Source organism: Gossypium hirsutum, chromosome D01, assembly GCF_007990345.1.
Source record: "Gossypium hirsutum isolate 1008001.06 chromosome D01, Gossypium_hirsutum_v2.1, whole genome shotgun sequence".
NCBI classification, from domain to species: Eukaryota; Viridiplantae; Streptophyta; class Magnoliopsida; order Malvales; family Malvaceae; genus Gossypium; species Gossypium hirsutum.
In genome coordinates, this window is record NC_053437.1 from 57,945,449 (window position 1) to 57,960,736 (window position 15,288).

A 15,288-nucleotide genomic window follows, 5' to 3' on the forward strand; every position below is an offset into this window, starting at 1 on the left:
CGAAGATTCTTTCCTTTGTTTTATAGATTATCAGAAGCTCGATTTGGTTGGAAGCTCATCGAAGATCTATCACACTATCCAGAAATCTTTTCAGTAATTTTTGAGTATTTTGGCCAAGGATTATAATGGCATGTATAGGGTGTTTTGTAATGATATTTTGATGAATGTGATGTTGGTGCTTTGGCATGTATAAACCTTTGGAAGTTATATTGGTTTGATACCATTTGATGTCTTGACAAATTGTGTCACTTTGGTCACCTTGTTATACATGTTTATAAGGTCCTTTATGGTATTTTTTGAATGGATTGAGAATGGTCAATATGTGGTATGTTTTAGTAAGTGTTGAGCTAGGATATGATGCTTGAAATGTGGTAATTTTGACATGTTTAGGTTGGTGTTGTTTGTATGCAATTGAGGTGCCTTTGAATGACATATTGGTTAGTTGAATTAAGATTTTGAAATTGTATTTTGATGTGTGTTTTTGTGATGTTTAGGTACTTTTAAAGTGTGTTAAAATGGGTTGAAAGGTCATACATGAAATGGTTTTGAAAATGACTTGATTTTAGGTAAATTTGGGTCCACACGGCCTAACGACACGGCTGTGTGAGGCATATGGCCTGGCAACACGACCGTGTATCATCTAATGATTTCCTTAAGGTGCAAGTCAGTGAGTTACACGGCCTAACACATGGCCTGGTGCATGGGCGTGTGGGGCAACTCAGAGAGTTACACGGCCTGGCACACGGGTGTGTGACACAGCCGTATGACCCTACTCAGAGAGTTATACGAGTGAGGACATGGACTAAGACACGACTGTGTGTCCCTAATTTGAAGGTTACACGGCTTGAGACATGGACGTGTGTCTCAACCGTGTGAGGCACACGGCCGTGTGACCTCTGTTTTGCAAATTTTGTATCTTTTTCTTAAACTTTCCAAATTATTTTAAATTGGTCCCAAATTGTTTCTAAGTTATTTTTAGGGCCTTGAATGCTCGATTTAGGGACAATATGCATGTGTATTAATGATTTATGATGTGATTATAATATTGAATGATATAATGTTTAAATGTTTCAGATTGTACAATAATACTCCGTAACCCTAATCCGGTGACGGAGACAGATTAGAGGTATTACACGCATCCTCCTAATTGTGTCTACCCAAGTCATGCCCTTCAAAAGAACTCCCTTTTTTTACTCCTCCCCTATCATCTCACAGCCACACAATATTCATTACGAGAGCTCTTCTAGATTGAGCTCGCAGTGACAAATCCCGGCCCATCTCAACTATTTCAAACCCTAACTCCATTTTAGGTTGGCAAAAAGAACCACTATGCCCTAACTGTCCACAGAAGAAACAAAATAGGGTTAATTATTTATATTTAAAACTGACATAAGAATAATTCCCAAACGAAAACAGAACCTTCTTTTTGCTCTTCAGAGATTGCCTCATATCCAATTGAACCCTTATTTGCAGATGATTTCACATTCCTTTCCCCAGGTTTGAACCATCATACGTTAAAAATTTTCCAAGAAAATCCCCAATTTTCCTTGCCAACGCCTCAAAGAAAAACCCCAAGGGGCAGTTTATGAATTTGTACCCCAAAATTCACAAAGATTAGTGGAAGATGGTTATTAAAAGTCTACGGGGACCCCTTTAGTACCCTCTCTAGATCCATTCTATTGTAAAACCTAAACAAGAATCTTTTTTCCCCCATATCTGAGATTTTATCGGATGCCAAAGATTTGCCATTGTGCTTCTTATCACTAGGAAGTGTATAACACTTGCTGTTAAAAAACACCCTACCAAACATAATTCATCTTCCTCTAAAACCAAATCAGGTTCCTTTTGAGCCTACAAAATTTCCTCTTCTTTGTCATCTAGAGATAATGCAGCCAAAACTCTTTCCATGATTCAAACTACACAGAGCAGACCAACTGACGAGTAAAATAAAATGTAGACCCTTTCACAAACAACACCGTCTAGACCCTTGGAGAACACCACAACATGAACACAAACCTAAAAACAAGAACCTGCTAGAAGCAGTAGACAGAAACATGCTAGGAAAGCAAGACCTTTTACTAGAGTAAAAAAATATATATTTAGAATTTAAAAATATATAATTTGTATATAAAATTCAATGCATATAATTTTTTTAAAAAATATTATTATTATTTTTTGAAAACATAATAAATTTTCAATTATCTTTACAACATAAAAGTTATATAAAATTGAAAATTTGAAAATATATTTTTAATTTACTCAAAAATTTAAAATAACACTATGTTTTTATTTAGAATATAATAATAGTAATTATTTTAAAAAATAACGTAATAATGATTTGACAGTGTTGAAAGACATTTTAATCACGTTTCCGTTTCATTGGATGCTAATTTGGCGGCCAGTTGATGGCATTAGTATGAGATACCAACTTGTTGAATGAAGTCATTACAGGTATAAATGTATCTAAGTAATATATTATACGGTATATCACTGACATATTTGATACCCTCAAAACTTATATTTTATACTTAAATTCAAGACTTTTTAATAAAAATATAAGAAAATAATTTATTCTAATTTATTATTAATATTTTAAATTCTTTTTAAACAATGAATATAAATTGTTATCATATATTAGAAGGTTCTAAATAATTAAGTATGTCTATGTTCTAGGTTCTTTTTTGCTTTTTTGATAATGCAATTTGGTGTTCCATCGAAAATTGTGAGAGCATGTGAATAATCATTAATCACTTGGGAGTCTGGAAACCTAATTTTTAAAACTTTTAGTTTGTAATTAATGATTTTCAATTTTATGAATTTAAATTTTGTTTATATTGGAGAATAAAAAAATATCAAACTGAAAAAATATGATTTTAAATTCAACATTCAATAATTAAAATATGATAAAACATAAAAAATGATATAAACACCATATGAATAATTACATCAAAATTATTAAAAGAATTATATGGATATATTACATTGAAAATAATTGCAACAAAAAAAATAGTATGAGCACATTCACACATGACATTGTATGAGAACTATCAAATGTTCACTACTATTCTTTTAATATGGTAACATCTAGATGTGATCATGGACCGGGCTGGGTTGGACCCAGAAAAAATTTTAGCCCGTATCTTAGGCCCGGCTCTGGCCCGGCCCAAAATATGGGTCTAAGATTTTGTCCAGGCCCGGCCCGGGAAAAAAATATAGCCAAAGGCCTATTTTTTTACTTAAAATTAATTGTTATTAAAATTATATCAAATATCAATTTATATTTTCTTTGTATGTAATGAACAAAAAATAAAATAAGATTGCTTATTTGAAGAACAAACTCAAACATTGACTAATTTTATAACAGTATATTACAAATTTTATAACAGTATATTAAACCAGTATATTACATTAATAATTAAGGTGTAGTATTTATAACAGTATACTAAAACAATTTATTAAAACAGTATATTTATAACAATATATTAAAACATTATATTAAAACAGTATATTTATAACAGTATACTAAAAAAGTATATTAAAACAGTATAATAAACTAGTTATTTAACTACAATAGATCAAACTTATATTTACACTGTTATAACAACAAAGCATGTACTTGGAACCTTCTTTTAATTTTCATGAATAAATAGATCATAGATGAGGAATATCAAAACAACACAAGATCCTTATGGCTCCTATACATATACTATATATTTATATATAGGTACGTATGTACAGTAAGTGCGTATTCAATTAATTAGCTTGGCTGGCGGCACCACACATTAACCCATTATTCAAGTTACTGATGAAATATATATATATCTATATACACCTGCATATACATAATTACTATAATGTAAGTGATGGTCTATAAGCAAATACAATATTAATTAATGGAGCATATTGTGAACATACTATAAAAAAACATAAATATAACAACAATAATTTTAACAAATAACATCTTGCAACTCACTGAATAACCTTTCATGATGGGTAAAATGTGACATGTCGCCAGCAAAGTTAAATTAATTGAAAACATACGTATAAAACTAGCAGGAGCATTGAGTTCATTCACTAAAACACTATCAACAAAAGCACTTCACAACTCATATTTCTATTAAGTTCCTATAGAAGCTTCTAAGTATTGCTCCAAATCAAGAGAAACTTTTTCGGGACAACCACAAAGTATCTCTTATAACCGTTTTACGTTCTTTTAGGGGATTAATCCTTTCGAGGTTCAAATCAACTAAAGAGAAACTTTTCGGTGTAATCACTAGTTATTCCATGACCACTATGCGATCCATGGGTACTAATCTTTTCATGATTTATAATTGTCCCTCCCAACAATATCGTTATCAAAAACCAACAAACAGAAACTTTTATGCATGTATACTTTTAAAAAAAATAATGCAGTATCTATATATTAACTTACCATTGACCTTACCAACCAAGTTGCTACCTTTGGCACTTTCATTTTGGGTCTTATAAGATGAAGCAGTACAATCCTGCAAAGAAGCTTAGTTAGAAAAAAAATTATTATACACATATTTTCCAAATAAAAACAATGTCTCCTTCCATTGATGTTCATTAAAACTCCAACACTGCAGTAAGTCAATATATATATATATAAGCCAATGGTGAAAAGATCAAATTCCTACGAAACCTAAATGATACATAAATGGTTAATTTTTAGTTACTTCACTAGATTGGGGTAATTTCTGTTGCAGCCTTGATATGTTAACACTTGTCGGATCATTAACCTGTATGAAATGAAATTCCATGAGTAAAACAAAACCCTAACATTATTTTCAACAAAAAACAAAACAAAACCCACCTCGGTTTGGATGGTACTATGAAACAAAATTCTTCTGATTTGGTAGAAAAACAACTAACAACATGAAGTCCTTCATCAACAAGAACAACCAACACTCTTGATGAAGACAAATCTTAGTCTTCAACGCCACAACGGAACATGATCTCAATACCTATCAAACATGGTCGGATTATGAAACAATGATGTGAAATTGAAGCAGCAGCTGGTTTGGTTCTTGAACCAACACTTGCTAAGTCAGACACTCTCTTCAGTTCATGTCTTTTAGCATCAAGGTCCTTGACTTTCTTCTCCAAATGTTTTATATAATTCACTGCTTCGTTCATGTGATCCGACATTGACCGCTTTCCCTAAAAATTTTAACTATTCACAAAATGGCAAAACCCCAAGAAATTTAACATAGTCATGAGAAAGAAAAAATAATAAAAAAAACTAACCTTTGATTTTGGAAATGGGTGGAGCCATGGGTTAGGGATTTGTGGAAGAGGGGAAACGGGAAATGGGGGAAATGGGTGGAGCCGTGGTCCATGGACGACCAGAGGTGAATCGGTGGAGGACTGGAGGTGGATTCACTGGATTGGTGCCGGACCGGAGGTGAAGGTTGAGAAAAAAATTTCTTTTCAGTCGGGCAGTAGGGATTTGTGGGGAAATGGGGGGAAATGGCCTGGGGAGTGGGGAAGCAAACTAAAAAGAAATGTTTAAAAAAATAAAAAAATAAATATTATTTTTGGGCTGGGCCCGGGCCAAAAAAATCTTACTCGAGGCCCGGCCCGTTTTCTAAATGAGCCTATTTTTTTACCCAAGCTCATATTTCGGGCCTATATTTTTACCCAAACTTAGCATATTTCGGGCGGGCCGTCAGGTCGGACCGGGCCGCACGGCCCATGATCACCTCTAGTAACATCTAAATATTGTTGATAGATGAATTCTTTATTATAATGGTCTCTTGAAAGTTTGTGTCTAATTTTCAAAAAAGTATTACATAATTTTCAGTTGAGTATTATTTATGTGGTCTATTAGTTCATTTTTTTATAAGCCCAACTTTGTGTATTTTATAGATATTTTTCTTAGTCAATGATTTTGACAATTTGGGAGAAGCTAACCCTACGGAAGAGGAATTACAATTCAATGTTGGATTTTAATGGTTAAGGTGAGTTTTGGTTTAGATTTGTTGAAATCTTCGTGTTTTAAATTATTTTTCTTAAAACTCATCTAGTTTATTTGGATTAGATTTATAGTTTGTCAAATTTCGATGAGATTTTCGTTATATTATTGACGAAAAATGAAAGTTTTCATCAAGATCCTTCAAATGGTAAGTGTGGCATCAATTTCTATTGAGGAAATTAGGAGACTAATTTTTGAAGTTTCTAATTTGTGGGTCTTGGCAGTTTCAAGTAGTTGGCTTTGACACACTAAAAATCTGTCTATATGTGTTCATTTGTTTTGAAATTTAGATGTTTTTTGGTAGTACAAAGTTTTTACTTTCATTTGGTATTACTATCTAGGTCATATGACTCTTGTGCTAAGAAATACGAGGCTCCATAGTAAGTTAGTTGAAACTGTTAACCCAGAAAAATATTTGGGCATATTGTGATGATTTCTTATGTTTTGATTTTCGAAATTTGAGTTTTTGGCAACTGATTTTGACAAAAAAAGTTTCTAAGTTTTTGTAATACATTTAATCTCCTAATTCATGTTTTTACGTTGTCGAAATATCAAATAAACTGTGAGTTTGAACAGCTTCAAGTAAGCCAAACAATCATGAAGTTTAGAATTTAGAATTTTGAAATTTTAGTTTTAAATTGTTTTTTAAAATATTTTTAGTTTAAATACATATTATTTGGTTGGAAACCATACTAATTGAGTTTTATTAATTTATTGAATTTTCTTATATATATGTATGTAGTTTAGTAAATTTATTTTACTTGCATTCAAGGTAAAAAGATGATTTTGTTAAATTGTACAATTGTATCTTAGTTTGTTAAAGGGATTGCCACACAACTAAAATGTATTAGGATTATCACAGAAAACGGTACCTTTTAGGCTTCTAATTTATTGATTGAATTCTAATTTTCAAGTTTAGTTCTTAAATTTAGGCTAGTAGGAGATTTGTGATTGCTCCAGTGTCGATTTAGTTGACCAAGTGACTCGAAATTCCTTTAGTGTTTAATTCCCAAAAAATTAGCTTCAAATGGTCTATGTTATTTATGAAATATATGATATGTTACCATATTTTATGAAAAATTGGGTTAAGCATATTAGTATGGTTTTAAATTTACAATGTTCTCTAAGTATTATATTTTATATACTTAAAATGGATTATGTGATTATTTTTTGAGAAATATGTTATTGGATATTACCCCTTTGATATATGTATGGTAATCAATTATATTTTAGTATAAAGTGTGTTCTAAAAAAACATGCCGTCAATTTATATTTTTGTATAAGAAATATATTTTCTCCTCATATATTATGTTCCAACCTTGCCAATGGGTGTTAAGCATTGGTCATGTCGACATGTATTTTGTGCTTGGAAATCAGTTTCAACCATGCCATTATTGAACTAGATTAATGGTTTTTGACCCATTGCCATTAGGTTGAATTGTGGTTTTTGTTCCAACCCACTGCCCTCGAGTTAAATGTGATTTTTTACTTTTGTTACCAGGGTTAAAGGTGACCATAGCAATGAAAAGGGAGTTAATTTTCATCTATTAGTATATTTAGATTATAAATTCATATAAAAATATTGTCTCTAAGAATTGTTTCTATTGCGAGTGTCAACAATGAAATTTGTTTTATTTAAATAGTTTCGTGTGCGCATCGTTGTAGAATCAATCACAAACACTAAACACGAAATTGTTTAAGTAAAACAAACCTCACTATTAGCACTTGCAATAGAAAAACTCTTAGAGACAATGAAAATAATTTAATAATGTCTCATTTGTAAATTTTAAATAGTAATCAATTTACAGCTCGTTTGGTTGGGAAGAATAGCATCTCAATTCCAAGTCTAATCTTAAGGGAATAATTATTCAGTCATTTGGTTAATTGAATTATCTATTCAGTTGAAAACATATTACAGTCTGATTACGAATGTTCCCGTAATAGCTATTCTTTAACTTTATACCAAAGAATAGCAATTCTGCGTAACAATGAATAGATACAAATTTTATTTTTCAATTTTACACTACATTATTTCAAGCCAAAACAAGAGAAAACCTAATTGAGCTTTTAATTGGTGTTTTTCAACCTCATCTGCAAATGGATTACCAAGCATAAAAAAGAAAAAAAAGGAAAGAGACTTTTTAGGTTTTTTATTCAAGTTAGAAATAAGAGGTTTTTGGTTAAAAACAAAGGGTGTTGAGCTTGAAATTTTGAAAGAAAAGACAACGATAAATAAAAAATTTGAGGGGGGAGATAGAGAGGTGGACCATGAAAATTCATTGAAAGCAACCATTTTTTCTATAGATCTAGGCTTATTGGTAAGCTTTCAGAAAAAAAAATCAAGCCAAAAATAAGAAAGTTATGTTATGAGAAATTTGTCATGAACTTCCAATGATTGTCGACAGTGATGTAAATGGATCTGATAATAGCTTCAACTAAATAGGAGAGTTAACTGTTCTTGAAAGCGTTTTTGTGTAAACTCTTCCGTGAGTTAGGGTTTCTTGAAGTTGTTGGGTCTTCAATTTGTGATCTTAGTCTACATTTTCGTATGATTATTCGAGGGGTCTATCCATTTTTCCTCTGTTGATTTTGTTTTCAGCGTCTATTTGGTGTGATCTCAGTCTAAAAGTAAAATTTTCATCTGTGATCTATTTTATTCTATTCCTTTCAACCAACTACATGAACGTAGAAGATTAGTTAATATTTAGAGAAATAAAACAAAGAAAATGATGAAGAATATAATGGAGAAGAGAAATAAATTTTGTATGGAAGAGAGAAACACATTTTCTAATAAACTTTTCTTTTTATTTCATTCTCTACTTATGCTTCATCACATACTACTCTTTATGTAGGAGTTGTAAGTGACTATTCATCTACATCACTTAAATGCTATAGGAGTTGTGACTATTCATCTACATCACTTAAATGCTATAGGAGTTGTGACTATTCATCTACATCACTTAAATGCTATAAGAGTTATGATTATTCATGCATGTGTGTAACTCTTCATCTTCAAGTCTCTTCATATTTCTAACTCTTCATCTTCAAGTTTCTTCATATTTCTAACTCTTCATAATTTATTTTGTGCGTGATTAATTTAATTATGTGCCAACAATGCCTCCTTTAAATTAAACATGCTTCGAACTCCCAACCTTTCAATATTTTTCTTGAAGACTTGTCCACTGAGCGGCTTTGTGAAGATATCAGCCATCTGATCTTCTATCTTGCAATATTCAACTTGAACATCACCATTATTCACCAGTTCCCTCAAGAAGTGATAACGAATGCGAATGTGTTTTGTCCTTCTATGAAGAACTGGATCCTTTGTGACCGAAATAGTAGAACTATTATCACAAAACAAAATCGTTGACTTGTTCTACTTCTGCTTAAGACTCTCCAAAATTCCACGTAACCAAATCAATTGAAATCCTGCATAAGATACGGCGATATATTCAGCTTCTGTAGTCAAAAGTGCCACAACTGATTGTTTCTTTGAGCTCCATGAAACTCCACCACTACCAAGGTGAAAAACATAACCAGAAGTGCTTCTGCTATCATCAATGTTTCCTGCTAAATCACTATCCGTATAACCAATGAGATCAACTAATGTATTAGCTTTATAGAAAATTCCATAATCAATGGTTCCCTTCACATATCTCAATATTCTCTTGGCAGCCTCCCAATGATTGAAGTAAGGTTTCTTCATGAATCTACTCACCAAGCTAACAACATACACAATGTCAGGCCTTGTTGAAATCAGATACATCAACTTCCCAACCAAACTTCTGAATATGGTGGAATTGACAAGCTTTCCTTCACCATCTTTAGATAACTTCAGACCTGTGATGCATGGAGTAGAGACTGGATTAGCATTTTCCATCTTGAACTTTTTTAGAACTTCCTTTGCGTAGCTCTCTTGTGAAATGAAAATTCCTTTCTCGGATTGATAAACTTCAATGCTAAGAAAATGATGAAGTTCTCCTAAATCTGTCATCTTAAATTCCACCATCATTGAGTGTTGAAATTCTTTCAACATCTTCACATCATTTCCTGTGAAAATAAGATCATAAACGTAGAGACTTACAACCATGAATCTTCCTTGAGAATTACTTTTGATGTAGAGAGTATGCTCATATGGACATTTCTAGAATCCACATTTCTGAAAATAAGAATCGATGCGACTGTACTAAGCTCGGGGTGATTGCTTCAACCCGTACAAAGCTTTCTTAAACTTGTAAACTTTTTTTCTTCTCCTTTTTTGACAAACCCTGGTGGTTGATCAACATAGACTTCTTCTTTGAGAACACCATTCAAAAACACAGATTTTACATCTGTTTGGAACATTTTCCAATTGTTTTGGGCATCAAGAGAAATAAGTAACCGAACTGTCTCAAGTCTTGAAACTGGAGCAAATACTTCTGTAAAATCTTCACCTTCTATTTGCTTGTATCCTTTTGCAACTAGTCTTACCTTGTACTTGTTGATAGAGCCATTTGGATTGATCTTTGTCTTGTACACCCATTTGACTCCAATAGAATTCTTGTGCGGCAGCAAATTTGTGAGCTCCCATGTATCATTTTTTTCAATTCAGCAAATCTCTTTTTTCATGACTTTCCTCCATATTTCTTGTTGATATGTATCATCAAAAGAAATTGGATCTTCTCCTGCAAATAAGGCAAATAATACAACATCATTTTGCACAACTTCATCAATTACATCATATAACTCTTGGATACTTCTCGTTTTTCGGATCGGGCTGGATGAAGAAGAATTTCATGAAGAACTTAGGGAAGTAAGAGGGTTTCCTACTTGAGCATCATCTTCAGCATTCTCAATTACTGCCTTTTCTTCTTCTAGTTCAAAAGGAAAAATTGGCAAATTCTCCTTTTAAACTTCCATATCTTCAAACATGAAATTTTCATCAAACCGAACATCTTGGCTTACCACAATCTTCTTTGTCACCAGATTGAACAACTTGTATGCCTTATTTCTTTCACTATAGCCAATGAAAATGCATTTCTCTGACTTGTCATCCAACTTGCTTCTCATTGCATTTGGAATATGAGAGTAAGCAACACTCCCAAATACTTTTAAGATAACGAACACTAGGCTTTGTACCATACCATGCCTCATGTGGTGTGCAATTCTCCAAGCTTCTTGTCAACGATCTGTTGATAAGATAAACTGCACAAGAAATAGCTTCAGCCCAAAATCTTCTTGATAACATCTTCTTCTTAAGAAGACATCTAGCCATTTCCATAATTGTTATGTTCTTTCTTTCATTCACACCATTTTGCTGAGGTGTATGGCGGACTATCATTTCATGCTGAATGCCATTGTCTTTTTAATATTTCTCAAATTCTTTTGAAAAATATTCGCCTACACAATCTGTCCGCAAGGTGTTAATTTTTAGCCCAGTAAAGTTCTCCATTTCTGCCTTGAAATCTTTGAATCTCTAAAAAGTCTCTGAGTTTTCTTTGACACAATACACCCATAATTTTCTTGAGTAATCATCAATGAAAGAGATAAAGTAATGATTTCCTCCCAAGGATGAAATTGTCATTGGACCACAAAGATCTGAGTGAATAAGTTGCAATGATCTTCTTGCTTTCCATGAAGATTGAGAAGGAAAAGAAATTTTGTGTTGCTTCCCAAGCTGACAAGTTTCACAAACATCATCAAGCCGATCGATCTTTGGTAAACCTCTGACCATCATCTTCCTTGAAAGAATTTCCAAATTTTCATAGTTCAAATGTCCATATCTATCATGCCATAACTTTGTAACTCCTTTATGAGCACCAATAAAGCAAGACATCTTCTGATTTTGAAGGGTGAGAGAGAAAAGATTATTTGATGCTACTCCAACTCTAGCAACAACCTGATTTTTCCTTGACAAGTTTCAAGCCATGTCACAGAAATGAATATCATACCCCTTCTTCAAGAGATGCCCAACGCTAAGCAGATTATTTTAAGACCAGGAACAAAATAAAATTCAGACATTTTCTCAACCCTTCCTTGTTTTGTTTTGAACTCCAACTCATCAACACCACTAACTTTGTAAGCTTTGCCATCTCCTACTTTTACTTCTCCATAATCAGATTCAAATAACTTCGGAGAATAATTTTTTGTTACCTGACATATGCTTGCTAGCACCACTGTCTATGTACCAGACATCATCAATCTCTCCATCATGAGACACGAGCAACAAAGTTTTTTGCTTTTCCTCTTGATCATTTTGGACTATATTAGCTCCATCTCTCTTCTTTCTTGTACCAACATTCACTTGCCAAATGACCAGGTTTGTAACAATGATAACATTCAAAATAGCCATGACCTCTTCCTCTTTGATTTCCTTGTCCACGTCCTCTTTGTGAACATCTAAAATTCTAATTTTGGTTGGCTTCTTTCCATCCATTCTCCATGCTTGCATCTTCACCTCTTCCATGAGCATTTGAGCCTCTTCCTTTAAAGTTTTTTCCTCTTCCACGACCATGATCTCTGCCTCTTTGATTTTTAAAATCTTCATTCTTCTCATTTAGAGACAACTTTGACTAGAGTGCTTGACCTCTACTTCCTTCTTCTTCTTGTTTAATCTTTTTCATGGGCTTGCAACAAGCCTGTGAGGTCATCAATGGTCATGGTACTCAAATCCTTTGATTCTGCAATGACTACCACAATTTAGTCAAATCTGGAATCTAAAGAACGGAGGATTTTCTCAACAACACGAATATCATCCATAGTTTCACCATTTCTTTTTAATTGGTTGACTATGGACAAAACCGATGAATAGTAATTAGAAACAGATTCTGACTCTATTTTTTACAATCTTTCAAACTCCTCTCGAAGAGTTTGCAACTGAACTCTTTTCACCTTTTCATCTCCTTTGAATGAATTATGTAAAATCTCCCATGCTTGTTTTATCGAGGTGGCACAAGTGATTTTTTCCCAAGCTACTTCATATGATTGAACTCCTTGACATATCCAAAATAAGGCTTGCTGATTTTTCTTCATTGATTTCCTTAGACTCTCTTTTTGAGCTTGTGTTAATCCTTCCTCCTCTTCAGCCTCAACTTCATTATAACATTTTTTAACAACCTCTCATTCTTCTAGATATCCAAGAAGAGCCTTCATTTGGATACTCCATTTGCCATAAATTTTTTTGGTTAATTGAGAAACGGAAGAAAGAGGAATAAAATTGTTCATTTCGATCGAACTTGGCTCTGATACCAATTTGTAGAAGATTAATTAATATTTGGAGAAATAAAGCAAATAAAATGATAAAGAATATAATGGAGAAGAGAAATAAATTTTGTATGGAAGAGAGAAACACCCTTTCTATTACAATACTTATTCAATTCCATCCAACAAACTATTGTTATGTTTATTCAATTTCATTACAATCCTATTCCATTTCCACAGAATGACTATTCCATTACAGCTCTATTCTATTCCAGTGAATCAAACGTGCCGTTAGTATTATGAATGAATGCATGAGAATATTCTCTAGCAAAAGTTGTCTTAAGATTTTAATAAGCCAAAAAAAGCTTAACTTTAATAGAATTTGAGTTGCATGGAGGAAGAAGTGGCAACTCTTTTTGCACTTATTAACTCAAGAAACCTAAAACAATGGAAAACAACTTGAATTTTTCGTTCAAAGTGTTCCTTATGTGCTAAAATCAAAAAATTTAAATTAGAGTCTCTTTATATAATAAATATAAGATCTAGAAATTTTGGAAACAAAATTCAACCCACAAAATATTTTTTTTGATTTTTTCTCTTTTTCTACATTTTCACATTTTTCTTTCTACTTTTCGTGAGAAATATTTTTTTTCAATGTACCATAGTTCCAAGAAATAGTATACAAAATTTTAAATAGTTTCGAATTTGTTTACCCACCGAAAATGATGTTTTTCTGAAAAGTTTCAGAGTAAAATAATTTTTTTAGATGTTTAAGTAAATTGATGAAAGCAGTTTATTTAACATAAAGAAGCAACTCAAAAATCCAAATTCAAGTTGTTGGGCATGAGAAGAATCGAACCAAATTCTAGAAAAGAAGAAGCAAACCCATTAGAAACAATGAAAATAAATAGAAAAACAAACCATAAAATCAAGAAAGATAAAATTAGGGTGAGATGGGAAAAAAATTGATGGAATGTGAAAGTCGATGTCCTATGAAATCTTTTGAAAAAAAAAAACTTTAACAAGCTTCACAAATAGTTCTAACCAACTCCTTAAGGCCAAACCCAAGAGTGCTTCCTACGACTTGAAGAAGAAAACCAAGGAAAAAAAAACTACTCTTAAAATACACAAGAAAGATATCTAATGAAGAGGCCTTTACATAAGCTACTTAGTTACATCAAAATAAAACTATTAAATATAATGAAACTCTAATTAATCTAAACAAGAAAGTTTAGTTAATAAGAAGTAGTTAGAGTGGAACTAAACTTTCTTGTTGACTAAGATACATAAAACTCCTAACCAATTGAAAATATTTAAAAATATCCTAAAATTTGAAATAAATAAATAATAAAAATATAAAACCTAATAAATATAATATTTGACACATATATAATCAAAATTAAGCCCTAAAATCGAACCCAATATGATTTAAACTCGAATTAAAGCCCGAAACTTGTAATTTGCTGTTCGTTAAAAAATTTTATCTTCACTAAAATGGCCATAACTTGAGCTCTCAGACCCAAAATTGATTCATTCAAAGTGCGTTTCGAAGCTAAAAGTTAGATCTATGAATGGTATGAACACATCTTAACCCAAAAATGTTTGGATCACATCTAAAAAGTCGTTGTAAGTCGACTAATATTCTAAACTTGAAAATTGGTAGCTTTGGTGAATTGAATTTAATAAATTTCACCCAATTCGTGCATATATAACTAAGATATGTATGCAATTAGAAAAAGGGACAAGCAAAGTTAACTAGTCAAGCATTTAAGCCGAGTACAAAATCATAGTCATCCAAATTGATTACCTTAGTTTTACCTGACCTTCCAATCTCCAATTCGTAGCTCAACTCCTTGTGTCACACCCACAGTTGGGATCTCATTAGAGTTAATAGTCTTTTTCAATCCAGTTATCTTATTAACCTTGTGACCGAGTTTATTGATAGCTTCCTTGGATATGCCTAAGAGCTTGTATATCCCTCCTATGGCCTTCCACTTCATCATGCCAAGTATCAAGGTCTTGTTGAGGAAAAGTTGCTTGTTGCTTGTTGCTAGTATTTTGGATTCCTTTTTCCATTATTGTCTTTAAACGTTAATGGAAGGCGTTATAATATC

At 32.2% G+C, this 15,288-nt stretch overlaps 1 long non-coding RNA gene across 2 annotated transcripts; it reads right to left on the minus strand.

Annotated features, from left to right (window-relative positions):
- Positions 1 to 3,502: 3,502 nt before the first annotated feature.
- LOC107921177 (uncharacterized) lies at positions 3,503 to 5,810 on the minus strand. Of its 2 annotated transcripts, XR_001690961.2 has the most exons (4): positions 5,269 to 5,512; positions 4,835 to 5,181; positions 4,698 to 4,760; positions 3,503 to 4,505 (listed from the first exon to the last, which is right to left on the minus strand). It is a non-coding gene; the product is annotated as an uncharacterized lncRNA (long non-coding RNA). The 2 variants fall into 2 exon arrangements; XR_005909558.1 differs by having other exon boundaries at positions 3,614 to 4,760; positions 5,269 to 5,810.
- Positions 5,811 to 15,288: the final 9,478 nt, after the last annotated feature.